Here is a 15,732-nt window from a genome sequence, read left to right as displayed (position 1 = left end):
CAGAGATATGGTGAGAAAGAAGCTCTCGTCCACCACTAGTGGGAATTCGGTACAATTTTTTCTTTTTTTTTTTTTAATTTTTATTGTGGCCAAAGTAAATCACAAATCTTTCCCAGTGATATCTAAGGTACATAGTGACAATAAATGAGGGTAGTCCTACCACCCGTGCTGTCCTCCCTCCAACTCTGTCCCCACTTGTACTGCTTGTTGTAGATTGGGTATCAGTTCTGTTGTCATTGACTTTGGGTTTAGAGTTCAAGTCTGATCTTTATTTGGGGGGGGGGATTAGAACGGGAATTCCCTTGGACTAAGAGGTACCAGATTTCTCTGCCTTTGAAGCATACAGTCATGGGACCAACTACAGGCTCCGTACATTTTCACACCCCAGGGTCTTTTTTCCGCTCAGTTGTGGATGATAAAGTCAGGCCTCTCTAACTAGAGATCTTGGTATTTACTCAGGTCATCGGATGGAGCCTCGGATAGAGTCTTTCTTTACAGTTCTAGAGATTCTGTTCCATCACTGTTGCTGTAATCAGTCTTTTATAAATGGTGGTCTGGTGTTTTTGCACCGATCTTAGGACTAAGCCTGGAATAGTTTTTCATTATGTTTCCAGAAGTTCTGTTCTGTCGCCGTTGTCAAAGTCAGATCTCTGGGACCGGAAATCTTGGTTTTTGTACAGATCCTAGGCCTAAGCCTAAGCTAGGGTGTCTTTTATTGGTCCCAGGGTAAGTTCTGCCCAGTCTTGGCTGTCAGAGTCAGTCTTCTGTAGTAGACGATCTTGTTTTTTTGCACATATCAAAGGGTGATGTGTCTTCTGACTTCATCTTACTGTTAGGACAACCTGCTCTTTGATCAAGTTATTGGTGCTTCCTCTTTGTCAGGATGTCATATCAAAACTGGTGCAAGTTGGTGCTAGAGCAGTATTAGGAATTTTCCAGGGGGAGTTTGGTTCCTGATGCTGTTGTAGGGAGCTGTGTCAGTTCTATGTCTGGGGTGTGGGTCTTGGGATTGGACAGTTGTTGCCTGATCATATGGAGTCTAAATTGGGTCCATATGACACATGTTCAAGGTCAGTAGTGTCCCTATATTATAAAATTATACAATTTCTATGGAAAGTAGTTTGGAGATATCTTAGAAAAATAAGAATAAAGTTTCTGTATAACCCAGCAATTCTCTTCTCAGTATCTATCACCATGACACAAAACATTCAAAAGGACATACGCACACCATTATTCATGGCAGCACTTAGCACAATAGCAAGGATATAGAATCAACCTAGGCATGCAATGACAAATGAGTGGCCAATGAAATACAATGAATATACAGTGAAGTACTATGTAGCTGCAAGAAATTATCAAATTTTACAATTTGCTGCATCTGGGATGATACTGAAAGATACTGTGTTAAAAGCAAAGTTAGGTCAGAAGAAGAAAGACAAGTACCAAATGATCTGGTTTATCTGTGGGGTATAGAATAACAGGACAGAGAATTCAAGATATCAAAACTAGGGACACCTAGATGACCCTGTTCCTTAGATTATAGAACTGAAGATAGGAAAGGAAAGGAATCATGAGGGGAAGTACGAAGAGATGAAGAGAAGGTCTTGGATAGGGCAGGGGCCTCAGTCACATTTGCATTGTAGCATTCTGGTACATCTATAATATTTGACCCATAGAACCAACAGACTGAAAACAGGAGACCCAGCTAAACAACCAAACTGAAAAATGTGGTTGTCAAGGAGGCTGAGGGAGTGGAGGGGGAGAAGCAACCTGAGACATTGGTGAAGGGAAGCTGACACTGACAGGATTGATGATATGCCTGGAACTCAGCTATAACTAAGAGGGAGGGAGGGAAGGAGAGGGGAGGCAGAGTGAGGAAGAGGAGAGAGGAAGCAAGTATCCCAGGGCCACTCCTGATGATATCTAGACAGTGGTTCAGTATAAGGGCAAAGGAAGTGGTGCTGCCCAGTTCATGTGATTTGGAGATTGAACCCCATTTATCTGCCTCTCCCTTTATAACATTTCTTAATGGAAAGATTTCCTAATAGGCCCCTCATGGCAAAGCCAATGCTTTTGAGAAATCTTGTCCTGTCCACCAACATGAGATGCCCTGACCCAGTGTGAACTACATTATCCTGAAGTCTTAGGTAGCCTATTACTACAACTTAATAGCATGTACACTTTATGTTCCTTAAGTTATTTTGACCTTTGGATTTACATATGGAAATAAAGATGTAAATAAAATGGGGGCCAGAGAGATAGCAGAGAGGTAGGGTGTTTTCCTTTCACCGGGCCAACCTGGGACAGACCCAGGTTTGATTCCTGGCATTCCATATGGTTCCCCCACCCCCATCCCGCCAGGAACAATCAATTTCTGAGCACAGAACAGGAGTGCCGCTGGGTATGGCTCGAAACCCAAAAAAAAAATTTTTTTAATAAATATTTAAGCACCTTGATTACAGACATGATTGTAGTTTAGTTTTAGTCATATAAAGAAAACCCCCCTTTACCCATGCAACATTCTCATCACCAATATCCCCCAATTTCCGCCTCCCCACCCCACCTGCATTCGAGACAGGCATTCTAATTCTCTCAATGATAGTTGTTAGTATACTTATTTTTCTAACTGCACTCATGACTCTTTGTAGTGAGCTTCATGTCATGGGCTCAGATCTCTATGGTCTGTGGGCATTATTACCATAATGTCTTTTATTTTTCTTAAATAAGACTATGTCTCTCCATCTCCCTTTGACTTATTTCACTCAAAATAATTGTTTCCATGTCCATCCATGTATAGGTAAAATTTCATGATTCTATCTCTCCTGATGGCTGTATAATATTTATTCCATTGTGTATATGTACTATGTACCAGTTTTCTTTTTTGGTTGTTTGTTTTGGTTTTGGTTTTTGGGTCGCACCAGGCAGCGCTCAGGGGCCACTCCTGGCTCTATTCTCAGAAATTGTCCCCAGCTGGCTCAGGGGACCATATAGGATGCCAGGATTTCAAGCCACCATCCTTCCTCATGCAAGGCAAATGCCCTACCACTGTGCTATCTCTCCAGCCCCAATGTACCACAGTTTCTTTAGCCATTCATCTATTGAAGGGCATCTTGTTTGTTTCCAGAGTCTGGCTGTTGTAAATAGCGCTGCAAAGAATATAGGTGTGAGGAAAGAATTTTTGAATTGTATTTTTGTGTTCCTAGGGTATATCCCTAGGAGTGGTATAGCTGGATCATATAGGAACTCAATTTCCAATTTTTTATGGGATCTCCATATTGTTTTTCATAAAGGTTAGACTAGATGGCATTCCCACCAGCAGTGAATGAGAGTTCCTTTCTCTCCACATCCCCTCCAGCACTGATTGTTCTTGTTCTTGGTGATGTGTGCCAGTTTCTGTGGCATGAAATGGTACCTCATTGTTGTTTTGATTTGCATCTCCCTGATGATTAGTGGTGTGGAGCATTTTTTTCATGTGCCTTTTGGCCAGTTGTATTTCTTCTTTGAGGAAGGTCTGTTCATTTCTTCTCTTTATATTTAGATGGGTTAGATGTTTTGTTTTGTTTTGTTTTTTTCTTGTTAAGTTCTGTCAGTACTTTGTATATCTTCGAAATTAGCCCCTGATCTGATGGGTATTGGGTGAATAGCTTCTCCCATTCTGTGGGTGACTTTTGTATCTTAGGCACTATTTCCTTTGAGGTGCGGAAGCTTCTCAGCTTAATATAGTTCCCATCTGTTTATCTCTGCTTTGACTTGTTTGGAGAGTGCTGTTTTCTCCTTGAAGATGCCTTTAGTCTCAGTGTCATGGAGTGTTTTACTTAGCTTTGTTCTATTTACCATAAGGGGTCTCAAACTCACGGCTCGCCAGCCGTTTCTGGCCCTCCATACAAAATTTTGTGGCCCTGCCCTAGAGGAATCTTTTTTTGTTTTGTTTTGTTTTGTTTTGTTTTAGTTGTTTGGGTTACACACCCCCAATGTTCAAGGCTTACTACTGACTTTGCACTCAAGGATCACCCCGACTTTGCCTCCTGCAGCCCCCAGGTAAATTGAGTTTGAGACCCCTGCCTTATGGTTTCAGATCTGATATCAAGGTCTTTAATCCATTTGCATTTGACCTTTGTGCATGCTGTTAGCTAGAGGTCTGAGTTCGCTTTTTTGCAAGTGGCTGACCAGTTGTGCCAACACCGTTTGTTGAAGAGGCTTTCCTTGTTCCATTTTGCATTTCTTGCCCTTTTATCAAATATTAGTTGATTGTATGTCTGGGGAAACATTCTCTGAATACTAAAGTTTATTCCACTAATCTGAAGGTCTGTCTTTATTCCAATGCCAGGCTGTCATAATGACTATAGCTTTGTAATACAATGTAAATTTGGGGAAAGTGATGCCTCCCATATTTCTTTTCCCAATTCATGAGGAGGGTATGTGTTTCCATTTCCTTGTGTCCTTTTATTTCTTGAAGCAGGCTTTTGTAGTTTTCTTTTTATAGGTCTTTCACCTCTGTAGTTAAGTTGACATGAGGCCAAAGAGATACCAAGAAGGTAGGGCGTTTACCATGCATACAGAAGGACAGTGATTCAAATCCCGGCATCCCATATGGTCCCCTGAGCACTGCCAGGTATGACCCAAAAACAAAAACAAAAAAAAGTTGACTTCAGGGCCGGAGAGGTGGTGCTAGAGGTAAGATGTCTTCCTTGCAAACTCTAGCCAAGGAAGGACCGCGGTTCCATCCCCCCGTGTCCCATATGGTTCCCCCAAGCCAGGGCGATTTCTGAGCACTTAGCCAGGAGTAGCCCCTGAGCATCAAACGGGCATGGCCCAAAAAACAAACAAAAAAAATGTTGACTTCAAGATATTTGCGTTTGTGGGACACTAATGTGAATGGGATTATTGTTTTAATGTCCATTTCTTCTCTATCATTATTGATTTTTGTGTGTTAATTTTGTAGCCTGCCACTTAGGTATACAAATCTATTGTTTCTAGAAGCTTTTTGGTAGCGTCTTTAGGGTTTTCTAAATATAGTATTATGTCATTTGCAAACAGTGAGAGCTTAATTTCTTCCTTTTCTATCCAGATGCCCTTGATATCTTTTTCTTGCTGAATTGCTATGACAAGATCTTCCAGCACTCACTATGTTGAATAGGAGTGGTTAGAAAGGGCAGCCTTGTTTTGTACCAGATTTTAGAGAAAAGCTTTTAGTTTATCTCCATTAAAAATATTTGCCATTGGCTGTGGTAATTGGCCTTGGTTAGATTAAGAAAAGTTTCTTTCATTCCCAAGAATGTGTGTTGGTGGGGCCGGAGAAGTGGCGCAAGCAGTATGGTGTCTGCTTTGCCCAAGCTAGCCAAGGACGGACCACGGTTCAAACCCCCGGTGTCCCATATGGTCCCCCAAGCCAGAAACGATTTCTGAGTGCATAGCCAGGAATAATCCCTGGGTGTCACTGGAGTGTCCCCCAAACCAGGAATGTTTTCAGGAATGTTTTGATTTTCTCTTTGATTTTATCTCTGACCTACTGGTTGTTCAGTAGTCAGCTGTTTAATTTCCAAGTGTTAATGTTTTTCTTCTGTGTCCCTTTGTAGTTCACTTCAAATATCAGTGCCTTGTAATCTGAGAAGGTAGTCTGTACAATTTCTATCATTTTGGCTTTATGAAGATATGTTTTATGGGCCAACATGTGTCCTGGAGAATGACCCATATGCATTGGAGAAGAATGTGTATTCAGTTTTCTGGGAATGGAGTGCCCTATGTATATCTACTAGTCCACTTTCTTTCCTTTCTGTTTTCAGAGCTTTTATATTCTTGTTGGGTTTTAGACTGGTTGACCTATGAAGGGGTGATAGGGCAGTGTTGAGGTCTCTCACTATTATTGGTTTAATATTGATTTCTTCTTTCAGATTTGTCAACAATTAATTAAATATTTTGCTGGTTCCTTATTGGGTGCATATATGTTTAGGAATGTGATTTCACGCTGTACATATCCTTTGATAAGTATGAAATGTTATCTTTGTTCCTTATAACTTTTCTAAGTCTAAAGTTTGATATTAATATAGCCACTCCAGCTTTTTTAAGGGAATTATTTGCTTGGATGATTGTCCTATAGCCTTTGATTTTGAGTCTGTTTGTTCTGACTATTCAGATGTGTTTCTTGTAGGCAGCAAAATGTTGGATTCAGCTTTTTGATCCTTTTAGCCATTCTTATGTCTCGTTAACAGGTTCATTTAGTTCATTGATACTGTGAAAGATAATTTTCATGGGATTTAGTGTCATTTTGTGTAGAAGTTTGATGTGTCTATTGGTCTGTCTTGTCTTAAAGTAGGTCTTTCAGTTTTTCTTTTAAGGCTGGTTTTGAGTCTGTAAAGTTTCTGAGCTGTTGTTTATCTGTGAATCTATGTATACTCCCTTCAAATCTGAAAGTAAGTCTGTCTGGGTGCAGTATTCTAGGTGAAGCATTTGTTTCATTGAGTTTTGTCACTGTAGCCCATCACTGCCTTCTAGCCTTGAGGGTTTCTTGTGACAGGTCTGCTGTAAATTTTGAGCATGCTCCTTTGAATGTAATTTCCCTTTTTATTCTTGCTGCTTTCAGTATTCTATCCCTATCTGTGGGATTCATCATTATTTTTTAGCAAATAGTATAATGTTTATTTTGGGATTATCCTTTGTCTCAATCTAAAAACTCTTAAAACATCAAACACTTTTCTTGATTCTTTTCTGATAATTTAATCTGTGCTTAAACACCTCTTTCCTAACTTTTCTATTGTGTAGTATGTACTAAGAAATTATTTTTGTGTGTTATCTCAGTTCCTTATTGTTTTGCATCTATACAGGTTTTTAAAAAAGACAATTGGTTTTTATTCCTTACGATTCCTTTATCAGTCTTTTTTTTTTTATTTGATTTTCGAGCCATAATGCTAGAGCATTATTCCTGGCTCTGAGCACAGGGATTACTCCTAGCAGGGCTGAAGGGACCCTATGGGATCAAATCCAGATCGGCTATGTGCAAGACAAGCACACTAGCTGCTGTGCTATCACTCAGACTCAAATACTTTATCAGACTTTGTTCTCTTCTTTTTAACATAGGTAGGAGATACTTTTCTACCACAGGTAGACGATACCTTTTTCTGTACATTCAAATTCCATCTTCAAGGACTTGGCCTAATTTAATCTCTTTTTTTTTGTTTTTGTTTTTTTGTTTTGTTTTGGTTTGGTTTTTTGTTTTTGGGTCACACCTGGCCATGCTCAGGGGTTACTCCTGGCTCTATGCTCAGAAGTCGCTCCTGGCAGACTCAGGGGACCATATGGGATGCCGGAATGCAAACCACCGACCTTCTGCATGCAAGGCAAACGCTTTACCTTCATGCTATCTCTCCAGCCCCACTAATTTAATCTCAAAGGCAAATTTGAAATGAAAGAAAAAAGAGATAATAATTGCCTTTCTACAAATTTTGAATTTTGGGATATAAGAATAAGATGGGTAACATTTAATGAATTGTTCTCAACTTGATATACCTAAGTGTTAATATTAATCTTTTAAAGAAAGTCTCTTTTGCTGTTCTCTTTTTCTACTTTATATTTTTATTCCAGAAAATTGTTATTCTAAGGGGAGGATATAGAATGAATGAATGCTAGAAAACTTTAGCTGTATTGGGGCGGGGCCTCATGGTAGTGGGGAGTTTGGGACACACCCATCGATGCTCGTGGTTTACTCTTGACAGGGCAGGAGGCAAAGTAAGTGTTGCCTGATCTGTGTGGAGTGCAAGGCGAATGCCTCAACCCTTGTCCTGTCTCTTTGGCATGTTAGCTTTTTCTGTATTCCTTATTTTATTTTGAGAAGGGTTCTCCCAACTGAACTGCTGGGTGTCTAGGGAACTCCAGCTACATTCTTGGACAACCAAACCAGCAGTTCAGGGCAAGTGTCCAAGGATGTGTTGCTGTGTCAGGGCCTTACTAGAGAGTGCTCTGGGGAGAATGGTGCTCTAGGAATCGAACCAGTTGTGCCTTAACCACTGTACTATCTCCTGTTTTCTTCATCTAAGCTTTTTTTTTTTTTTAAGGCAAAGACGTTAATGAATTATATTTGGGAATTGGGCTATCTGAGAAGTAAGTGCTTTTACCATATATGGGCATGGAGACTACAACAGAAAGTGGGAGGGGTGCTATTTCTCTTTGTGGTCATTTTGGTGAGCATTGCCAATTGTGACTTAGTTGTTAACAGTCCTATTTACAGGACTTGCAACTGAATTTCAAATCTAGTTCTTACTCCTTAAATGGAAGCATTCTCCATAAACTGGATCAGCTTTTCAAACTGAGACCACACTCAACATTGACTTTGAAGAGATTATCTTTGTTTTTTTTGTTTGGTTGGTTGGTTTGGTTTTGGGTCACACCCAGCAGTACTCAGGGGTCACGCCTGGCTCTGTGCTCAGAAATCGATCCTGGCAGGCTCAGGGGACCATATGGGATGCCAGGATTTGAACCACCGTCCTTCTGCGTGCAAGGCCTCACCTTCATGGTATCGCTCTGGCCCCTGAAGAGATTATCTTTGAAGGAGGATTTCCATTAACTTTACTACCATTAATTTCTATTTCAAATTTGTATGATCCGTTTATGAGGAACCAGTCTGGAAGGACTCTACTTCATACTTTAGTCCTTGGCTACTTCTGCAAGTTTCCAATAACTTATTTCAGCCAGTTTCTTTTAATATGTCTGAACAATGGGGCCAGAGTGATAGCACAATGGTAGGGCATTTGCCTTAGACATAGCTAACCCGGGGTGGACCTGAATTCGATCTCCGGCATCCCATATGGTCTTCTGAGCCTGCCAGGAGTGATTTCTGAGCACAGAGCCAGGAGTAACCCCTGAGCACCACTGGGTGTGGCCCCAAAACCAATAATAATAATAATAATAATAATAATAATAATAATAATAATAAATAAAAATACAAATAATAAAATATTGAACAAGTAAGTCATGTTTCACCCCACCTTACCTTTAATAGCATTGCTGCATGTAAACAAGCTATGTCTGTACAAAATCCATATTTTTTCCAAATCATTTGTGTCATGCACTTGAGTGAATTTTTTATAACATAAATTTTACCAACCTTATTAGTGTCATGTTTATTAACTCTGCTTTGACTTGAAAGTATAACTTTCCATCATTTTAGGGTTAAGTAGAAATAACCTGATGTCATATTATATTACAGTCATTTGTGGACTAAATTATCTTAGTATCCAATTTCATTAATCTGTGATTTTGAAGAAGCCCTGTGTGTGACCTGTAATGAAAGTGATATGTAATATGTAAGAGATGCTTTTACCATTGTGTCTCTTTAAATCTGGGATAGGAAAGCCCTTAAGACAGGGCTTTATTTTCTAGCACTATAACAGAATTTTAGGATACAATTTCAAAATTATTATTGAAAACGCCTTAATAGGATATTTGAATGTTTTAACTTGATCTAGGTCACAGAGCTCATTAATATTAATGACTGGACTATAGAGAAGCATTTAGTCTTCTAGTCATCAACAGATAAAAGTACTAACCAAAATTACATAGTTTTATTATGCTGTGAGTCATTCTAGCAAACACATAACAGCAGACAAAAGCTGAAAAGTTCAGTTTTAATGTTTCTGATCCAAATATTTGGCTTCTAGTATTTTTGTGTAAATGTATTAAAATCTTAATTGACACTCATTTTAATAGAAGTAATATGAATATTTAACTCGTTGAAATAATTTGGAACTGATTCCAAAGCATTTGTTATTAATAAGCCTTAGAAAAGTTTTAACTTGAAGGAAAACTTATTTTTAAAAATATCAGTTTAAAAATTACAATTGTTTTCCCTTTAAGAACTTTATATAACATTGGTTAATGTTTGAAATGTTATAAATTTTAGCTTAATTGTTGTATTTTCTTTAGTCCAAGAGTATCCCTGAACAGTCTTTGCAAAGGTCACCAGCCATGTCTGTAAAACAGCATTGCATTAGATGATACTAGAAAGAACTTGAAGTTTAAACATTGAGAAATAAGTGATTACACTATATTCCATAGAGTTGTTTTCACTCCCACTTGCATATAAACTCCAAATCCCTTCTAACTGGCAGTAATGGCCACATGTGAAATGTGAATGCTCATTAGATCACTTTTGGTAAATGGAACTGATCGTTGGAGTTACTTATCTACAGTACACTACGCACACATTTTTTGACAAGGGCCAAGTCATAAACATTTTAAACTTTACAGAAAAACATGTAAGTAACATATAAACAAACAAGGGTGGCTGTATTCCAATAAACTTCTATTTGCAAAAACTGACAAGCAAGACTGGTTTGACCTTTGGACTATAGCTTACTGGCCCTGGTCTATATTCGTTGGCTTTCTCAATTTATATTCATTTCCCTCATCAGTGAGGCTTTGCAATCCTTCTAATTCATCAGAAATACTTCAGCCAATGCCAGTAATACTCTCCTTGTCTTTGAATCTAAAATTAAAACCTCAGTCCTTCTTTCAGTTGGTTCTCGGGGGCTTTTGACTGCGTGACATGAGTTGCTCACTCCATTTTTGTTTGTTTGCTCGTTTATGGCCACACTTGGTGATACTTTGGACTTACTCCTCACAACTCTTAATAGAACTCAGAGTTCCAGGGATTGAACCCAGGTCAGCTGTAAGCAAGGCAGAATTGTACTATCACTTCGGACCCACACTCTTTCCTTAAGTCTTATATCCTTAGCACCCACTATAGCACTTTTTAATTTCATATCTTAAGGTTTATTTTAATTTTTGTTTTTGCTGGCCTATTCCTTAAATATTGCTATATTTTCAGAGAATGTTCGTATATCTTTCATAAGTCTTCTTGGGCAACACTTTGTGCTTCTATGACGTGAATTCATATTCTGATATAACCAACTTATATAACAAGTGATCTTCCAATCTTTTCTTCTAGGGTTTGCAAAGATACTTAAAATCATTCTCTTAAACAAAAATTACAAATCTGGCCCACCATCCTATCTTAAGACACCTTCTCTCCACCCTATCTTAATTTCAGTGAATGAACCCATTACTCGGAGAACTCATTTTTCAGTTTCTTGGGTCAAATATATAAGCCTTATCTTTGAGTATTTAGTTATACCAAAAGTTAAGACTCATTCACTTTTCTCATCAATAATCAACCAGGTTTATCCATTTTGCCTCCTGAAGAGTTCATGATATTTTTTTTTGTTTTCTATGTTTTTACCCTCTTTTAGCTCATTACCATCTCCAGCTTAGAGTACTTGTATGTAACCCTACACCTACTCTTTGTGTAACCTTACCTACAAGAAAGACCCTCCCATTTCTGGGAGGGGTCTTGGAAAGGTTAGATAAGGCCTTTAACCCCAAGAGAGGAGATGGACCGAGAGGGAGCATGGAGGAGGAAGCAAGTAAGGAGGTGGCTGAGAAAGAAAGTACAATGTAGGACTGAATAGGAAACCAGTGTAAATGGTTATGATAGGCCACACGCGTGGTGGATAGGGCATGAATAAAGCTGCTATTACCTGAAGCCTGCTTGTGAGTAGATTGTCTTCTTGCCGCCTGAACTTGCAGACCCGCTGGTTAATGGGGGATGGAGCCACATGGCCGGGGCTAAAGGACAAAGGCCTCCAGCTCCATCCAGCTCCATCCAAAGGACCTCTTTATTATTTAATGCAACACTTGTACAGTGGCTTACCTCTTCTCTTCACCATCTCTTGCTGTTTAGAAAGCCCTGCATCTGGCTCTGCTCCCAGTCATTTATATTTCAGTCCCCAAATTCTTTTTTTTTATTTTAATATTTTTATTTAAACACTGTGTTTACAAACATGATTGTGTTGGGTTTCAGTCATAAAAAAAATCCCCCTTCACCAGTGCAACATTCCTATCACCAAAGCCCTCATCTTCTCCCCGCCTGAATTCAAGACAGGCTTTCTACTTCCCTCACATATTGACATTGTTATGATAGTCCTCAGTGCAATTATTTCTTTAACTATACTCACCACTCTTTGTGGTGCACTTCATATGGTGAACTGGTCCTTCCAATCCTCATGTCTGGGACTTATTTCAATAATGTCTTTTATTTTTCTTAAAACCCATAGATGAGCGAGACTCTTCTGTGTGTCTCTCTCCCTTTGACTTATTTTAATCAGCATAATAGATTCCATGTACATCCATGTATAGGAAAATTTCATGACTTCATCTCACCTAATGGCTGTATAATATTCCATTGTGTATATGTACCACAGTTTCTTTAGCCATTCATCTGTTGAAGGGCATCTTGAATGTTTCCAGAGTCTGGCTGTTGTAAATAGCACTGCAATGAATATGTGTGTAAGGAAGGGGTTTTTGTATTGTATTTTTGAGTTCCTAGGGTATATCCCTAGGAGTGGTATAGCTGGATCATATGGGAGCTCAATATCCAGTTTTTTTTTTTTTTTGGAATCTCCATATTGTTTTCCATAAGGGCTGGACTAGACTGCATTCCCACCAGCAGTGAATGAGAGTTCCTTTCTCCCACATCCCCTCCAGCACTGATTGTTCTTGATCTTTGTAATGTGTGCCAGTCTCTGAGGCGTGAGATGGTACCTCATCATTTTGATTTGCATCTCTCTGATGATGTGGAGCATTTTTTTCATGTGTCTTTTGGCTATTTGTATTTCTTCTTTGAGAAATTGTCAGTTCATTTCTCCTCCCCATTTTTGATGAGGTTAGATATTTTTTCTTGTTAAGTTCTGTCAGTACCTTGAATATCTTTGAAATTAGACCCTTATCTGGTGGGTATTGGGTGAATAGCTTCTCCCATTCTGTGGGTGGCTTTTGTATCCTAGGCATTATTTCCTTTGAGGTGCAGAGCTTCTCAGCTTAATATAGTCGCATCTGTTTAATCTCTGCTTCGACTTGTTTAGAGAGTGCTATTTTCTCCTTGAAGATTCCTTTAGAATCAATGTCTTGGAGTGTTTTACCTATGTGTTGTTCTATATACCTTATGGTTTTGGGTCTGATATCAAAGTCTTTTGTTCAGGCCTCAAATTCTTGGAATCCCTGATTGACTACAGAACCTGGATCTGGAATTTTTCTTTGTGCCCTATTCTGGTACTTGAATAGTAGTTACTATTTCCTTCTCTCGGGACTCTTAAACTCAAGATCAGTAATGATTCTGTAGGTTGTCTTCATCATTGCTATACTGCCTTCTTTCCCAAACCCGAGCACAGGAAGAAATGTGAAAGAAATGAAATTGTCTAAAAAGTCTTAAAACAGTCTGACCATTTTACTTTTTTTGGGGGGGGGGGGAGGGCCACACCCAGCGGTGCTCAGGGGTCACTCTGGCTGTCTGCTCAGAAATAGCTCCTGGCAGGCACAGGGGACCATGTGGGACGCCAGGATTTGAACCAGCCACCTTAGGTCCTGGGTCGGCTGTTTGCAAGGCAAACGCCCGCTGTGCTATCTCTCCAGCCCCAGTCTGACCATTTTTCTAAAGAAAGCATTAGAGATATTAATTAGGTTTAATTTGTGGTTTAGTTGAACAAAATATATAATTAGAATGTTAAGTGAATGGAGGAGATAATAGTATTTATAAATTTTTTGTTCTCATTTAACATTAGACCCTAAATCACTACAATGTGAGCTGCTAAGTGGCCACTGAAATTGTGCAAACACAGTTCCTGTACGCTTTTAAGTATCCCTATTATTTGGTAGAGGGGCTCCCAAGTGAAGCTCAGAACATCTAGGGACCCCTTCTGGCAATCTAGGCCAGGTGTGCCCAGATAATAGACCCAGTCACTAAGGGCCTCATTGTGGCCTCTGCAGCAACCATGTGATTTGGCCCAAGTTCCTTGACTTTAAGCTCAGGAGCAAAATTATCAGCGTAGGATGACTGGGAGAGAGTTTATTCTTCCAAATGCAGTTTTCAGTGGCACCTAGACAGATAGTGAAGAATCAACCAAGCATGACACTGCTTCAAGGAAACTGCAATCGTCAAGTCTCTCCGAGTCCTGCCAGTTTTTCCTGAGCACAGAGGCACAAGTAAGCCCTAAGTACAACAGAGAGGCCTAGGAAGATTGGAAGAGAGGGAGGGAAAAATCTTTCAAATGTCTGAGCCCCCATAAAAACAAAACACAACAAACAAAATAAAAATGTTATCTTAAGAAACTCAGTAAAAATGCAAGAGAATCCAAAGAAATAGCTAAATGGCAGGAAACAAGTGCACAATAAAAATGAGAGATTTAATGAAGAAACCATGATAAGAACCAATTATTGGGCACCATCTTGGAACTGAAGATACAATGACAGTACTTGAAAATTTAAAGAGCTTCTAGCAAAAGAAACAGTGAACATAAAGATATTCCTTTTGCAGTGAAGATATGCTTTAACTAAAGTGTAAGACAAATATTCTTTTAAGTCTACAGGTTGGTTCTTTTCCTTGAAGACTAATGTGACAGCATGAGATAGAAAAAAATTAAATCAACATGTTTTTAATTAACTTTTTCTTAGCACTGCAAATCACATTAGGTTATTTAATTTGGAATGCAAATGCATAGTAACTGTTGAATTACAGCCATAGCATCCAAACTTCTGTCTGTGAATATAATGAAATGAATTCATAAACAAAGGAGAAATCCATATTCTAGCACTGAGCACACAGTCTTTAAAACTCTGCATGAGGAGCATTGTATAATTACAGTTTTGATGCATGTTTCAAGAAGTTAAGTAGTGTTGTCTTACCTAAATTCATAAAGATAATTTATCAGAAATCAGATAAAGCTTATAATAATAATGAGATATAAATGTTAGGAAAGTATCACCTTGTGTAATATTTATTACAGAGAAAAACAGCTTTAACTGTCTATGCTCTTAATATAATTTCTCACTGTTTTAAAGAGCTTATATAATCATATTCTAAACCTCTCATCTTGCTGATTATATTCAGCCATCATGGCTAAATATTTCAGTATGAAAGCTGAAAATCAGAATGACATATGAGCACACACATAATAAATTACAGTTAATGAGTACTGTAAGAGATGTATTTTCATTGGATCCAAGTTCCTAGTCTGCTTAGGCCTAGCACATTGTTTTTTTAAGAGGATAGAAGGTATGATGATACGATTGCCATATTTTGCCTACATATGCACAAAGTAATATATTAGTCAGATGAAAAGGACAACTACAGTTTACATAATCTAATAGTTGAAGCAGGTACTTCATGCACATATTTACACAAATTTGTATTAAAGATTTCTGGCTAATATTTATTTTTGTTATATTAACAGCTATACCGATTAATGTTTTAATTAAATATATACGAAACCTCACATTGTCTATCACCAATTGGATCTTTATGCTTAAAAAAACATGTTTTAGGACCCGGAGAGATAGCACAGTGGCGTTTGCCTTGCAAGCAGCCAATCCAGGACCAAAGGTGGTTGGTTCGAATCCCGGTGTCCCATATGGTCCCCTGTGCCTGCCAGGAGCTATTTCTGAGCAGACAGCCAGGAGTAACCCCTGAGCACTGCCGGGTGTAATCCAAAAACCAAAAAAAAAAAAAAAAAAAAAAACATGTTTTAAAACTAAAGAAGCGGGGCCGGCTAGGTGGTGCTAGAGGTAAGGTGTCTGCCTTGCAAGTGCTAGCCAAGGAAAGACCGTGGTTCGATCCCCCGGCGTCCCATATGGTCCCCCCAAGCCAGGAGTAACCCCTGAGCATCAAGTGGGTGTGGCCCAAAAAACAAA

General features: G+C 38.9%; 1 protein-coding gene and 1 pseudogene across 1 annotated transcript in view; one reads left to right on the top strand and one right to left on the bottom strand.

Annotated features, from left to right (window-relative positions):
* The window catches only part of LOC126006162 (40S ribosomal protein S7-like), a 58,449-nt pseudogene extending 46,841 nt beyond the window's left edge, over window positions 1-11,608 (bottom strand).
* COMMD10 (COMM domain containing 10) overlaps window positions 1-15,732 on the top strand; it is a 148,390-nt gene that overhangs the window by 121,513 nt on the left and 11,145 nt on the right. The window lies entirely within an intron of this gene.

This window comes from Suncus etruscus, chromosome 4 (assembly GCF_024139225.1).
Source record: "Suncus etruscus isolate mSunEtr1 chromosome 4, mSunEtr1.pri.cur, whole genome shotgun sequence".
Taxonomy (NCBI): domain Eukaryota; kingdom Metazoa; phylum Chordata; class Mammalia; order Eulipotyphla; family Soricidae; genus Suncus; species Suncus etruscus.
This window is presented reverse-complemented; position numbering and strand designations above follow the sequence as displayed.